Source organism: Peromyscus maniculatus, chromosome 8 (assembly GCF_049852395.1).
Source record: "Peromyscus maniculatus bairdii isolate BWxNUB_F1_BW_parent chromosome 8, HU_Pman_BW_mat_3.1, whole genome shotgun sequence".
Classification (NCBI taxonomy): Eukaryota; Metazoa; Chordata; class Mammalia; order Rodentia; family Cricetidae; genus Peromyscus; species Peromyscus maniculatus.
This window is the reverse complement of record NC_134859.1, coordinates 82,316,391-82,331,444: the sequence shown is the minus strand read 5'-3', so window position 1 is coordinate 82,331,444 and position 15,054 is coordinate 82,316,391. Positions and strand designations below refer to the sequence as shown.

The following is a 15,054-nucleotide window of genomic DNA, read 5'->3' as shown; positions in this document are numbered from 1 at the left end:
ACAACACTGGAATTTTCCAAGATAGAAAATTGCTTATAAATAGAGTGGTGGGGAGAGGTACTGACATGAGTATTTTGGGAGATTTTGCCTCTAGATTCATATTCATATATATTCTCATTCTCTCTTTCTCTCTTTCTTTCTCTCTTTCTCTCTCTCTCTCTCTCTCTCTCTCTCTCTCTCCCTCCCTCCCTCCCTCTCTCCCCTCCTCCCTCCATTCCTCCCTCCTCTCCCCTCCCCTCCTAACCCACTGGGTCCAATTAGTGCTGTCCATATGCACATGGGCATGGATCGTCCACTGTGGAATGAGAACCAATCTGTGATCACATGTATAAAGAAAACTCTCACTCCTGCATCAACCACGTTAATACAGAGTGAAAATCAAATTTCCTAATACTAGTTTTTCCGAAGTAAAAGGCTAAATTGATCTGAAGAACACAAAGGAAGTTCTTTGCAATGAACCAACTATTCTCTTGAGGGAAAAGGACTGTACCCAGAGCATCTTAAACTGTGCCTTGAACATAGGATGAGCTCCATAAACGTTTGATTAATTAATAAAATCACTCTGAAGATGTATCTAGAAACAATTTTGTACTAGAGATCAGGAAGCTGAACTCCAAAGCAACTTAGTGGCTTGCCAAATGTGACATTGACACTGAAGCCAATAGCAGAGCTGAGACCAAACACAGTTACATTAGGAAAGGGAAGTGCTGAGCTGAAGAATTTCAAAGTGCAAACAAAAGATAACACACTGATGATAGACCATGCGACTGCAGCTAAGAACAATAGAGCCAGGATAAAGCAACACCATCAAGACTCTGGTGAGGTAATGGTTACCCAGTGCATAGAGTACAAAAGGACAAAGCAAACCTCTCCGTTATGAGGAAGGATAGCACAACCAAACCAGAAAATGAGTGGGACACTGACACTGCCCACGCCAGCTTTCCAGTCTTAGTTAATGTGACTGCTCAACTCAACTGTCAAGCTGCCCAATCCACCGCTCAGTTACACCCACAACAAAATTAAGGTAGGTTTACAAACTGGATTCCTCCCTAAGGATATGGGATTATAATAATAAATTTGGAAATCTATTTGTTCTTGACTCTAGTAGTCCTTTCCTCTTACAATTCAACCAATCATTACTGATTTAAATAGCACCTAATAGTTTGACTCTGATGTTCAAAACAGAAAAAGGGCTTTCCCCTCAAAACTCTTTCAAAGCCTAATCATCTTATCACCTAAATCAAATTATTTGAATTATTATAAAATATTTAGAGATCCCATTTGAGACAGGGCTGTGATTCACCTAAGTTTTATAAAAGTTTTCCCCACCCCTACTAGTAGTAAGGCTACAAAGTGGATTTTTTTAAAATCCTCAATCTAACTAATTTTAACATTAGTAAATGTGTTTCTACTGCTTAAGCCCTAAAGTCAATCAACCATAAAAATATTTATTGAAGGTTAGAGAGACGGTTCAGAGGTTAAGCACACTGGCTGCTCCTGCAGAGGGCCTGGGTTCAACTTCAGTACCCACACAGTGACTCACAACCATCTACAAACTCCAGTCCTAGGAAATCCAATGTCCTCCTTGGGCACCAGGCACATACATGGTGCATATATAGGCAGACAAAATACTCTCTCACACACACATGATTAAAAAATTATTAAATATAATCTGAATGTCCAGTCCCATACTGAGCCTTACCATTCCCTGTCTGGCATGAATAGAAAATGTTTTTGGCCTTGAAGAAGTAGGAAAAGCCTCAAGTTATAGTTAAAAGATTATATATTTTCAAGGACTAACAGCTTCTCCACTATATGTATTTTGTCCTCTTAAACACCAAATCATTCAAAAGTCAGAGAATATTTGCCCTGGTATTTGAGATTTAATTTTTTTTTTTTTTTTTTTTTTTTTTTTTTTTTTTGGTTTTTTGAGACAGGGTCTCTCTGTGTGGCTTTGCGCCTTTCCTGGAACTCACTTGGTAGCCCAGGCTGGCCTCGAACTCACAGAGATCCGCCTGGCTCTGCCTCCTGAGTGCTGGGATTAAAGGCGTGCGCCACCGCCTCCCGGCGAGATTTAATTTTTTTTTTTTTTTTTGGTTTTTCGAGACAGGGTTTCTCTGTGTAGCTTTGCGCCTTTCCTGGGACTCACTTGGTAGCCCAGCCTGGCCTCGAACTCACCAAGATCCGCCTGCCTCTGCCTCCCGAGTGCTGGGATTAAAGGCGTGCGCCACCACCGCCCGGCGAGATTTAATTTTTTAAAACATTGTAAAATTAATCTAAACATCTAGGTTAGATAGGTATTAATAAAAAAGGAAGCACGGGACTTTAGACAAACTCCATTTCAAATAATGCATAATGTAACGAGTCCTTTTCTGTCCGGCCAGCCAGCTCCCAAATAATGACATGGAGAGTTCTTATTAATTATGAAAGTTGGCCTATAGCTTAGGCTTGCTCTTAACTAGCTCTTACAATTTAAATCAACCCATTTATATTAATCCATGTACCATCACACGACATTACCTCTCTTCTATCTTGCACCTCTTATTTCTTCTTTGTGTCTCCTGGTGTCTCTCCTTTTTTCCCAGAGTCCCCTCTGTCCCCAGAAATCTCACCTAGACCTCTTGCCTAGCTACTTGTCATTCAGCTTTTTATTACACCAACCAGCAATACACCTTCACACAGTGTATGAATATCCCACAACAACATAAAGATCTCATAAGTACATTCATCTTTAAGGGGTCAATTGAGTCCCTCAAACTTATAAAACATGAAGAGACGTTAATACTATTTAATCATGAGTGAAAAAAACAGTTACTTTAAAAATCATCTTGTAGGTCAACATTTTACTGGGTCTTCCAAAAATGCAGCTCTTTACAAATGAGAAATGGGCATCAGTTAAATAAACTTAGAAGAAAACAAGAGTTGCCTTTCTGGCTCCTGAATTCTTATGCAGCTTTATATATACATTCCTAAATCTGAATTTTCTCTTTTCTAAACTAAGTATAAGACTGTCACAAGACAGTCACAAGGACTATCATTATCTATTCACTCCTGGATATGAAATGAAATAAAAACAGTAAAATCAATTTTTAAAATCTAGACTAGTCGGGTATTAAAGTTAATCTGATTTCTAATACTAAATTTCTGTGCCTCTTTGAAAATAATGTAAAAACTGTTACCTGGCTCTCTTTATGAATGAGTGTAAAAGCAGTTCATATGATGCAGTGCACATGATACAAAGTTTTTTGTTTGTTTGTTTGTTTCTGTTTTTTTCAAGACAGGGTTTCTCTGTGTTGTTTTGGTGCCTGTCCGGGATCTCGCTCTGTAGACCAGGCTGGCCTCGAACTCAGAGATCTGCCTGGCTCTGCCTCCCGAGTGCCGGGATCAAAGGCGTGCGCCACCACAGCCTGGCTTGCAAAGTTTTAAGAAGCAAGGTGGCCCATGTCTGCAATCTCTGTAACCCCTGCACTTGTGAAACTGAAGCAGGGGAACTAGGCTTGAGGCCAGCCTGGGCAATATAGCAAGATTCTGGAGGAGAGAGGAGAGAAGGGGGGGGTGGGGGAGAGGGGAAGAGAGAGAGGGGGAGAGGGAGAGAGAGAGAAAGAGGGAGAAGGGAGAGAGGGAGGGAGAGAGATGAGAGAGAGAAGAAAGGAGAGAAAGAAAGGAGAGAAAGGGGGAGAGAGAGAGAGTTATGGGAAGCTATAACCCAAAAGTTAAAGTTCTGTAGACTCTCTAAGACCTCACCAAGTCTGATGACCTGAGTTCAATCCCCACATGTACCAACCATTTTGGCACATTGGCCTTGGACCTCCACACATGCATGCACACACCAATAAATATGTGGCAAAAATTTTTAAATAAAAAAAATAAATAAAACCCATGTATCAGTAAAATACATATACATATTCATAATATATTCATATATTCATATTCCTTGTAGGCACATACACTCCCTAATTCTTGTTTGTTTTTTTCCATACAGTGTCTCAATCATTATGTAGCTCTGGTTGCTCTGGAACTTACTATGTAGTCCAGGCTGGCCTCTAACAAAGATCTGCCTGTCTCTGCCTCCCAAGTGCTGGGATTTCATGTGGCCCCATACCCAGCACCCCTATTTTTTTAATGGTTGCTCAAAACTCTTTACCTATATGCATACCTTTAATGATTGTACAGAACTCCCTTCTAACTCTGCTGTATCATTTCTAGTTTTTGTTACTACAAACAACTTAGCAAACCAGTCTATAAGGAGGCCCAGGAGCCTTGACATACTGTTAACTATTTTATCAAGATAACTGCTCTCCAAAATGTACTGATACTTCCAGTGTGGTTCCTCACTGTGTATCTATCCATTCAACATGGCCAGAGAATGGGGAAAATGGGAATAAATAAATTTTAAAGTAAAAGAGTCAGTGAGATTTAGACTGAAACAAAACAGGCTGAACTGTCTCTCATGAACGAAGTGAACAAACTTCAACTAAAAGTACAGCAGATGTGATACATGGTACTGTCTATTGTTTGTAAGGTTGAAAGGGTGATGTTGACAGAAAATACATCTCTATTCAGAGAGCAGGTAAACACCTTGTATTGTGAATTCTACCAACCACAAGAAAACCCAGTTCTGTCTCAGGTCAGGATGTATTTTACTAAGATGTACACTAACCTGGCCACTCTTGCTTAGAATGGGCTACTAGCACAGTAAGTATGGTTCAGTTCCTCGCCTCTGTTACTAAGAATTCCTATGAATTCAGCTGTCTTCTGCACATTAGTCTGACTCCAAAGGTGGTAAATGTGCTCACAAAACAAATACAAAGAAGCTCTTGGTGTTTTTACAGTTTTTAAATTAACAATTCATACAGCATCTAACATGTAATAGATGCCCAGTAACAGCTGATTTAATTCATGACATCTACTTTGTATTGTTATCTAATTCTGTAATGGAATATTTGCAAAGAAACATGTAAACACCAGGCAACCCTAAGAGTTTACATATATGGGGGAAAGGAGTATATAAAAGCAAAAAGAAAACAAAGTACCTAATTTACTTCTCTGTAATTTACATACATGTAAAAGTATTTTCAGCAAATGCTCTTTCTAGTTTTATATGGAAGAAAAAAAACCAACATATGACTATTCTCAATATATTCTTTCTTCTTCATCTATGTAAACCAACTATATCTAACATCTAAACTACTTAAGAAAACTGCTTTCCATTTCTGTTATTATCAGGGATCACCAAGATACAAGCCTCACAATTGTAGGCAGTAACAAGAGGCACTCAGAATCAAGGCCAACCTTTATAACCACCTGCCCATAAAACTAAGCATGAGCTGATGGTGGTGGTGGCGGTGGTGTATGCCTTTAATCCCAGCACTCCAGAGGCGGAGGCAGAGGCAGCAGCAGGTGGATTTGAGGCCAGCCTGGTTTATAAAGTGAGTTCCAGGTCAGCCAAGGCTACACAAAGAAACGGTGTCTTGAAAAACAAAACAACCCAAACAAACAAATAAAACCAAAAACCAACCACACTAAGACCAGTGCTGATGGCCAGAACTCTTTCTCATTATGAGGCTTGTCTTTTAGCCTTTGTTCTGATTATGTCAGTACAGGGCCCAACTGTGACATGGACTCACAGCAAATAGTTCTAGGAACCCAAAGAAACATCAACAGGTGCATTGATTGGATGGTATGTCAAATAAGGAGCTAGGGCCATGACTTGATCAGTAAAGTATTTACCTTATAAACATGAGTTCCTAAGCTCAATTCCCAGTATCCATGCTTTTTTTGTTTTGTTTTGTTTTTGAGGGGAGGGGTATATTTTTAAATGCCCAAAGTAGTGGTAATTCATGCATTGGGGAGGCAGAGAAAGGCATATCCCTGAGGCTTGCTAGCCAGACACCCTACTGTAACCAATGAACCTCAAGTACTAGTGAGGATACTGTCTCAAAAACCACGGTGGGACAGGTCCTGAGGAGTAATACCAAGGTTGACCTCTGGCCTCCATATACATGTGCACCCAGATACACACAAGCAATCACACACAAAAGAAAGTCAAGACCAGACAGACATCTTTAATCCCAGCACTAGAAGGCAGAAGAGGTGAATCTGTGTGGGTACAAGGCCAGCCTGATCTACATAATAAGGTCTAAGCCAATCAGATACATAGTGAGAATCTGTCTTTAAAAAGTCAACTAAGAAGCCGGGCGGTGGTGGCGCACGCCTTTAATCCCAGCACTCAGGAGGCAGAGCCAGGCGGATCTCTGTGAGTTCGAGGCCAGCCTGGGCTACCAAGTGAGCTCCAGGAAAGGCGCAAAACTACGCAGAGAAACCCATTCTCGAAAAAACAAAACAAAACAAAACAAAAAAAAAGTCAACTAAGATTTACTGGAAAAATGATTAATAAAAAGTGTGGATGGTCCCCAAATTCTGAGACTATTAAGCCTTGACCTGCAGGTTTATGACCTGGGAGGCTCTTTTCTTTTTTCTTTTATTTATTTATTTATTTATTTATTTATTTATTTATTTATTTATTTATTTATTTATTTATTTATTTTTGGTTTTTCGAGACAGGGTTTCTCTGTGTAGCTTTGTGCCTTTCCTGGATCTCGCTCTGTAGACCAGGCTGGCCTCGAACTCACAAAGATCCACCTGGCTCTGCCTCCTAAGTGCTAGGATTAAAGGCGTGCGCCACCACTGTCCGGCTATGACCTGGGAGGCTCTTTAAGACTGACTGCAAAAAGTTTTGTGGGTGTGTTGGCAAATTCCACCTAATAGTTCAACATCCCATTTATCAGACAAATTCTACACACTGGCAAGTAAGAATTTTCAAAATAAAATTTAAACCATAGAAAAACAAATATTCTAACCACACAATTAACTGGGATAAAATAACTACATTATTCAATATACATTATCTCTTGTTTGCTTCCAAGACACAAAAACGTCTTTCTTGGACTTAAAAATAGTATTAAGTAGCAATGGCTCAAGGAGAGAAAAATAAGCTACCTGATATTAATCCAAACTCCAAATCCAAAAACATCCAACACAACACTGACCATGTTCACAGTGTAAAGAACAAACGAAAACAATGTTAGGTTGAGTTGCTATATTAAATGCCAAACTACTATGACATAAGAGAAAAGAAAAGGTCGTGAATGGCTGTACATAGCCTGATAACTGAACTGCTTATTCTTTGGCTGCTGTCCATTAGTACCAGAAAGTTTTATCCAACCAGATTAATAATGCAAGTAACTTATAAAAGTAAGTGACTTTAAAACTAATGACCAATGTTTTGATACTTTTTTTTTTTTTTTTTTTTTTTTTTTTGGTTTTTCGAGACAGGGTTTCTCTGTGTAGCTTTGACACCTTTCCTGGAACTCACTCTGTAGCCCAGGCTGGCCTCAAACTCAGAGATCCGCCTGCCTCTGCCTCCCCAGCACTAGGATTAAAGGCGTGCGCCACCACCGCCCGGCATGTTTTGATACTTTTATATTATTTATAATTGACTCAATCACTTTTATAAACTTTAAAGTTTAATTTTTACAAATTACATTAACTTGGCTAATTCACATATCTTTGTATTATGGTTAAAAATAAAGACGACACTGTTGATTCTTTTTGTTTGTTTGTTTTGTTTTGTTTTTTGAGACACGGTTTCTCTGTGTAGTTTTGGTACCTGTCCTAGATCTCTCTCTCTCTGTAGACCAGGCTGGCCTCAAACTCACAGAGATCTGCCTGCCTCTGGCTCCCGAGTGCTGGGATTAAAGGCATCACTGCTCAGAGATTCTGTTTAGTCTTTATTCTGGAATTCAAAAAGAAATCTAACAACAAATTACTTCTGGCCTGGTGTGATGGCTCACACCTGTAATCCTAGCACTAGGAATGTAGAAGTGGGGATCATAGATTTAAAGTCATTCTCAGCTTTATGATAAGATGAGGCCAGCCTGAAATACAGGAGACCCTCTCTCAGAATAACAACAAAAATTTATGTTAAACAAACTACATGAGATCACCCTCATTGATTTGGAAAAAGAAAGGTTGGAGTTCATTCGGTACCTACTTTGCAGTTTGTGACTCTTCAGGACGTTTCTTACCTGCGTCTCAAGTGTATATTTTACTTGCTACTCAAGTAGAAAGAGAATAGTTACAGTCAAACCAACATGTTCTTATTTGTGAACTTGACAAGTTAATTAAAATGAGGCTTGGAAGATGGAGAAATGCCTCACATGTTAAGAGCACTGCTGTTCTTGCAAAGGTTTGGTTCCCAGCATCCACCTGGTGACTCACAACAGGCTGTATCTCCAGTTCCAAGGGATCCAATGCCCTCTTTTGACCTCAGGAGGCTCCTGCACACATAAAATCAATTTAGCCAGGCCATGGTGGTGCAAACCTTTAATCCCAGCACTCAGGAGGTATCGCTATGACTTTGAGGTCAGCCTGGTCTACAAAGCCAGTTCCAAGACAGTCAGGGCTGTTATAGTAACTGAGAAACCCTGTCTCAAAAAGCAAAAAAAAAAAAAAAAAGCAAAAAAAGAATTAAGATAAATGAAATGAGGTTTTTATATTTTAAAAAGATCTAACCATATGCTGTCTAAGGACACAAACAGAATATCCACAAAATTCTGGGATAATCTTTTTTGTTACAATTTTTATATACAACAAAATACATCTTTTAGTATACAATTCTGTGAACTCTGACAAATACCTATAGTCATGCCACTCAACCAAGTCACAAAACAATATGGAGGTAAATTTTGGAACAACCACCTAAATAAGAGCTAACTAAAAACATTTATTTCAGTAGGATTTTTTTTTTTTTTTTACCAAGTTTGAAGCAGATAAAACAGGATCTAAAAATGTAGACCAGAGCCAGGCATGGTAACACATACACCTTTAATACCAGGCTGATCTCTGAGTTCCAGGTCACCCTGATCTACATAGGGAGTTCCAGGCCAGCGGCTTCACAGTAAGACCCTGTTTCAAAATTTATATTAATAAAATAAAAATTTGGGTGAGGGTTTAATGAAAACAGAGGAATGGTCCATTCTCTACTTCTAATCCTATTTCTGAGTCAGTCCAAACTACTCTGTGATCCACCCATTTCACTGAGTTACAACCTTGCCTAACTAACTTCCTGCTACTTAAACAGTTGTATTTAAGTCCATTTTGGACTTAAAGTCTTTCCATAAAAACCTGATTATCATGGGCGGTAGTGGCGCATGCCTTTAATCCCAGCACTCTGGACTGTGAGTTTGAAGTCAGCCTGGTCTACAAAGCCAGTTTGAGGACAGCCAGGGGTCAGGGCTGTTACACAGAGATAGCCTGTCTCAAAAACAAACAAACAAACAAACAAACAAACAAACAAAACCAAACTGATTATCTTCCACAATGATTCTACTATACATGCAATTGTTTAAGTCAGGCCCTTAATCCTAGCACTCTAGAGACAGAGGCAGGGAGATCTCTGTGAGTTCAGGATAGGCAGAACTACTGAGATTCTGTCTCAGAAAACCAAAAACCAAATGACAAAAAAACACATATAGTCAAACTAAAAACCCAGGAGTCAGCCTTCACTCCACACTCTCTTCTTTACCTCAACTCCCCACCTCCAATTCTAGTCAATATTATCTTAGAAATACATCCCTTTCTTGATCTCCACACCAGTACAAAACCATCAATATGCTGGAATATTATTTTAATTGTAATACTATACTCCCCCATTCTCACTAACAGTGAACTCATTTTTGCTATGGCATCTTTGAATGTTTTTCTTCTATCCAGAATGCTTCTCCCTCATCTTTGTAAAAACCTACTGCAATCTTTCCAAGGAAAATTAAATGCTTCCTTCTTACTCTCAATGTGTAGATCTCCTGCTATTGTAATTATTATTATTCTTTCCCACTAGACTGAGACTCCCTGGAGAGCACTTGCTACGTTACACATTAGGAAGTTTGGTATTAGGCATTACCCAGCACGTTGTAGGTACTTATGAATGTTTGAAAAAGGAACAAGTGTATGCACCATGATTTAGATAAATCAGTCTTCTAGGCTATTTACTTTCCTGGCTAAGATTTCAGGCTTACCATCTAGTAATGATCTTTTGTTTGTTTGTTTTTCGAGACAGGGTTTCTCTGTGTAATAGTCCTGGCTGCCCTGGAATTTGCTTTGTAGACCAGGCTGGCCTCACAGAAATCCATCTGCCTCTGCCTTGAGGGCTGGGATTAAAGGTGTGCATCATCATCACCATGCTGAAAGCTCCTAATTACTAATATTAGATCTGCACTGAGTTCTTAAAACATACAAATAACTAAAAATATTTTAAAAATCCTTAACATTTTACTAACATAATTCTTCCTAAAGATTTACATCCAAAATGATCTCCTCAATGAAATAATAATTTACATATCCTTGGTATACATTAAAGATCTCACAGGGTAAATAAAACAGGAAGCCAGCATGAGGAAAATGAAGACAATTCTATAACAACTCCCTGTGACTGCCTGCCATCCTCTTGCAGCTTGTCCTTAGCCATAAGACACATTCAAATGAAAATCTCTGGGCCAGCAAAATGGCTCAGTAGTAAATTCACCTATCACCAAATCTGAGGAACTAAGAGTCCTGCCACCCACATGGTAGAAGGACAGAACTCCTGCAAGTCTGCCCTCTGACCACCACTCTCCAACCATGGCATGTGCATGTACATGAACACACACACACACACACACACACACACACACACACACACACACACTAATATGAAAAAATAAAATTCTCTAAATGGCATTTAAAAATGAAAGGTGCCCAAGAGTGGGATGGCTGGGTCTTGAGGTAGTTTGATTCCTAATTTTCTGAGAAACCGCCATACTGATTTCCACAGTGGTTGTACAAGTTTACATTCCCACCAACAGTGGAGGAGTGTTCCCTTTGCTCCGCATCCTCTCCAACATTGACTGTCATTGGTGTTTTTGATCGTAGCCAATCTGACAGGTGTAAGGTGGTATCTCAGAGTCGTTTTGATTTGCATTTCTCTGATGATTAAGGATGTTGAGCATTTCTATAAATGTCTTTCAGCCATTTGTGATTCTTGTTTTGTGAATTCTCTGTTTAACTCTTTAGCCCATTTTTTAATTGGACTGTTTAGTATTTTGATGTCTAGTTTCTTGAGTTCTTTATATATTGTGGAGATCAATCCTCTGTCAGATGTGGGGTTGGTGAAGATCTTTTCCCATTCTGTTAGCTGTCTTTTTGTCTTATTGACTGTGTCTTTCGCCCTGCAAAAGCTTCTCAATTTCGAGAGGTCCCATTTATTAATTGTTGTGCTCAGGGTCTGTGCTGTTGGTATTATATTTAGGAAATGGTCTCCAGTGCCAATGCATTCAAGAGTGCTTCCTACTTTCTTTTCTATTAAGTTTAGTGTAACTGAATTTATGTTCAGGTCTTTGATCCACTTGAACTTGAGTTTTGTGCATGGTGACAGATATGGATCTATTTGTAATCTTTTACATATTGACATCCATTTATGCCAGCACCATTTGTTGAAGATACTTTCTTTTTTCCATTGTATAGTTTTGGCTCCTTTGTCAAAAGCCAGGTGTTCATATGTGCATGGATTAATGTCAGGGTCTTCAATTCAATTCCACTGGTCCGTATGTCGGTTTTTATACCACTACCAAGCTGTTTTTATTACTATAGCTCTATAGTAGAGTTTGAGGTCAGGGATGGTGATGCCTCCAAAGGTTGCCTTATCGTATAGGATTCTTTTAGCTATCCTGGGTCTTTTGTTTTTCCATATGAAGTTAAGTATTTTTCTTTCCAAGTCTGTGAAGAATTGTGTTGGGATTTTGATGGGGATTGCATTGAATCTGTAGATTGCTTTTGGTAAGATTGCCATTTTTACTATGTTAATCATACCTATCCATGAGCATGGGAGATCCTTCATTTTCTGATATCTTCTTCAATTTCTTTAGAGATTTAAAGTTCTTATCAAAAGGTCCTTCGCTTATTTAGTTAGTGTTATCCCAAGGTATTTTATATTATCGGTGGCTATTGTAAAGGGTGATGTTTCTCTGACTTTTTTCTCAGCCCTTTTATCATTTGTATAGGAGGGCTACTGATTTTTTTGAGTTGATCTTGTATCCTGCCAAGGAATGCTGATTCATACCATAAAGATACATGCTCAGCTATGTTCATAGCAGCACTATTTGTAATAGCCAGAACCTGGAAACAACCTAGATGCCCATCAACAGAAGAATGGATGAAAAAAATGTGGTACATATACACAATGGAGTACTACTCAGCAGAGAAAAACAATGAAAGCATGAAATTTGCAGGCAAATGGATGGAACTAGAAAAAAATCATCCTGAGTGAGGTAACCCAAACCCAGAAAGACAGTCATGGTATGTACTCACTCATAAGTGGATTCTAGATATAAAATAAAGAACAATCAGACTACAACCCACAGAACCATGGAGGCTATATATATAGCATGGAGGTCCCTAGGACGACTGTGGCTTATAATAAATTTTGGTTTTACTCAAATACTGAGCAAGCCTCAATGAAACATCTCACTACTAAGGTAAGAATACATACTCTATCAAGATGATAATAGAAAAATAAATAAACTAATTAATTTTAAACAATAAAAAATAAATAAAAATAGAAAATTTTGAAATATTAAACAAACAAACAAACATTTTATTAAAATTAAAAAAAGGGAGAACTAGGGACTCATCATTTCTCTCCACATTCTATTCTTTCCCTTGTTTTACATATTTTAAATTTTTTTATCAGTGGATTCTGCTGGAGGATCCGATGCAGATAAGCACTGGAGGGCTCCTGTTGCAAATCACCCTCTGGAGCAATGGAAGGATCTTTCTACTAGCATGTGGAGGAGACCCGATCTAGTGTTGGTGTGGCCCCGGAGCTTGGTTTATGTCTTTCCTCAGGACAATGAGGTTCCTCTTTAGATTCCTGAGCACTGAACGCGCCCTGTGGCTGCTGCTGAAGCCCAACATGACAGAGACCTAATGGGTCATCATGAAAAAAATCTACCCTTCTGATGCCAATGGAGATTGAGAGCCCAATATGGCCAGCTTTGGCAAGCATTAATGTAAGCCTAGGAACTGTAGCCATGAGATTGGATTCTCCAGAAGAGCTGCCAGCCAAAGTCATGCTGGGATCAAGAAAAAACGGGCCTTGGCGGTTCGTGTTCCTGGAGTTGTATCCATGCCAGTGGATGTCCACACAATCCAGAAGAGAATTTGACAATGGCGCACACCGCTGCTACTGTTTCTGGGATTACCATTTCATAATTGCTTACTACAGCTAGCACAGTGGAGACCCTGGCAACAAAAGTAGCTACTACAGTTAGTTACTCTTTCATTTTATTGGGCATGATAAATTTAATTCAGTAGTTATATACATCTCAATTGGCTTTGAAAATTATAAATTTATAAACTCAAGTTCCAGTTGCTTTTGGGATACTATCTTACAAGGACTCCAACGTCCAGTATGGCTCATTAAGGAAGGGAATGGCTCAGTTGCCTTTAGCCTACTGGCTATGGGTGAGATAGGACCTCTGTTGGTCTTTTCTGTATCGAACACACAGATTGCAAGCCCAGTGCCACTTTGAGATCTTTGGCAGCAATTAACCATACAGCTCACACACGATTGAGCCAGTATGATAATGAGTATTCAGAGACAGGTAATGCCTGGGGGGCACTCACCAACCTAAGACAGAGCACCTGTGTGGCCTGGGCAGGCGTCTCCATGACGGGAAAGGTGACCTGCTGACATCCCACGCAACCCAAGTCAGAAGCTCATTTTTTAATAAAAGGGGGACCTGTAGGGCCCTGGCCCCCCGTTTTGGGTAACTGTTGCCTTGCTTGCGGACCTTGACCTTGATATCTTCCCAATGCTAATTCCCTGCCAGGTTCTACCCTCCTGAATGCTTAAGGGAAGTTCCTTGTCTGTGTATCCTGAATAATGGGCATTAACAGCTTAGATGTAAGATTGTAAAACATCAGTAGCGAACTTCTGCCCTCCAGGGTCCTCCCATTGTGCTGTAAGCCTGTAATTAAGACCTCCTACCCCCTTCAAGAAATGACATTCTACATTTAAAATTAAATAAATATATATATATATATGAATATATATATATATGAATGAATACTGTGAATGTAATCTATGAATATCACAAATGTGATTAATGTCATGAGTGTAATTTAAAAAATAAATAAATAAATAAAAAATGAAAGATGAGATGAACCAAATTGCATAGAGTCCTACTGTGTTTAAAGAGCCAGAAATGGATACCAATATGAATAGAGACCAGATATTTCATAAGCCTCTCATTTTTGAAGGTTCTCTAATAATTTACTGTCAAATTAAAGCTAAACCCTTTAATTTTACAAGAGTAAGATCCACAATAGTTGCAATATACCTAATCAAACTATACAGTACAATAAATATTTGTTATTGGGAAGTTCACTGTTTAAGTAATTTACACATACATAACCCCTAATCCTTATTTCTTGTAAAAAGTGACTACACTGTTTCTAGCTTGTTTAAAATTGGGCCATAGCTGTCTACTTTATCTTATATTTCTATACTATACAACTTAAAATGCACTAAAAATAAAAGCAGTCCTCTGAGATACAAGAGAGTTCTCATAAAGCCTTTCAACTACATCACAAATAAACTCTCCTCTCCAACTAACTGACTGTGGCCTCTTTGTCATCTCACTAACCTGCCTTTCTCAAATTGATTCACAGCACTCTGAAAGCCAAAAGCATTCTTCTTCCTCTTATCAGAATAGTACTTTTCTAGATCCAGGTCAAGTTTTACCTTGCTGCCCCAGTTCACTCTGAATTCCTATCATGCTTACTGTAACTAAATGCTATTTAGAAATCAGGAGCTGACAATTAACTAGACTATCTTTCCTAAATCTCTCATACCCCCTTCTTAAAAATAAAGATTATTTTATGTATCTGAGTGTTTGCCTGCATGTATACATATGCACCACTTATGTGCCTGGTAACAGGAGGGCAGAAGAGGGTATA

General features: G+C 38.9%; 1 protein-coding gene across 7 annotated transcripts in view; it reads right to left on the bottom strand.

Annotated features, from left to right (window-relative positions):
* Positions 1-15,054, bottom strand: part of Spop (speckle type BTB/POZ protein) — a 90,350-nt gene that overhangs the window by 54,086 nt on the left and 21,210 nt on the right. The gene's annotated exons all lie outside the window — the stretch shown is intronic.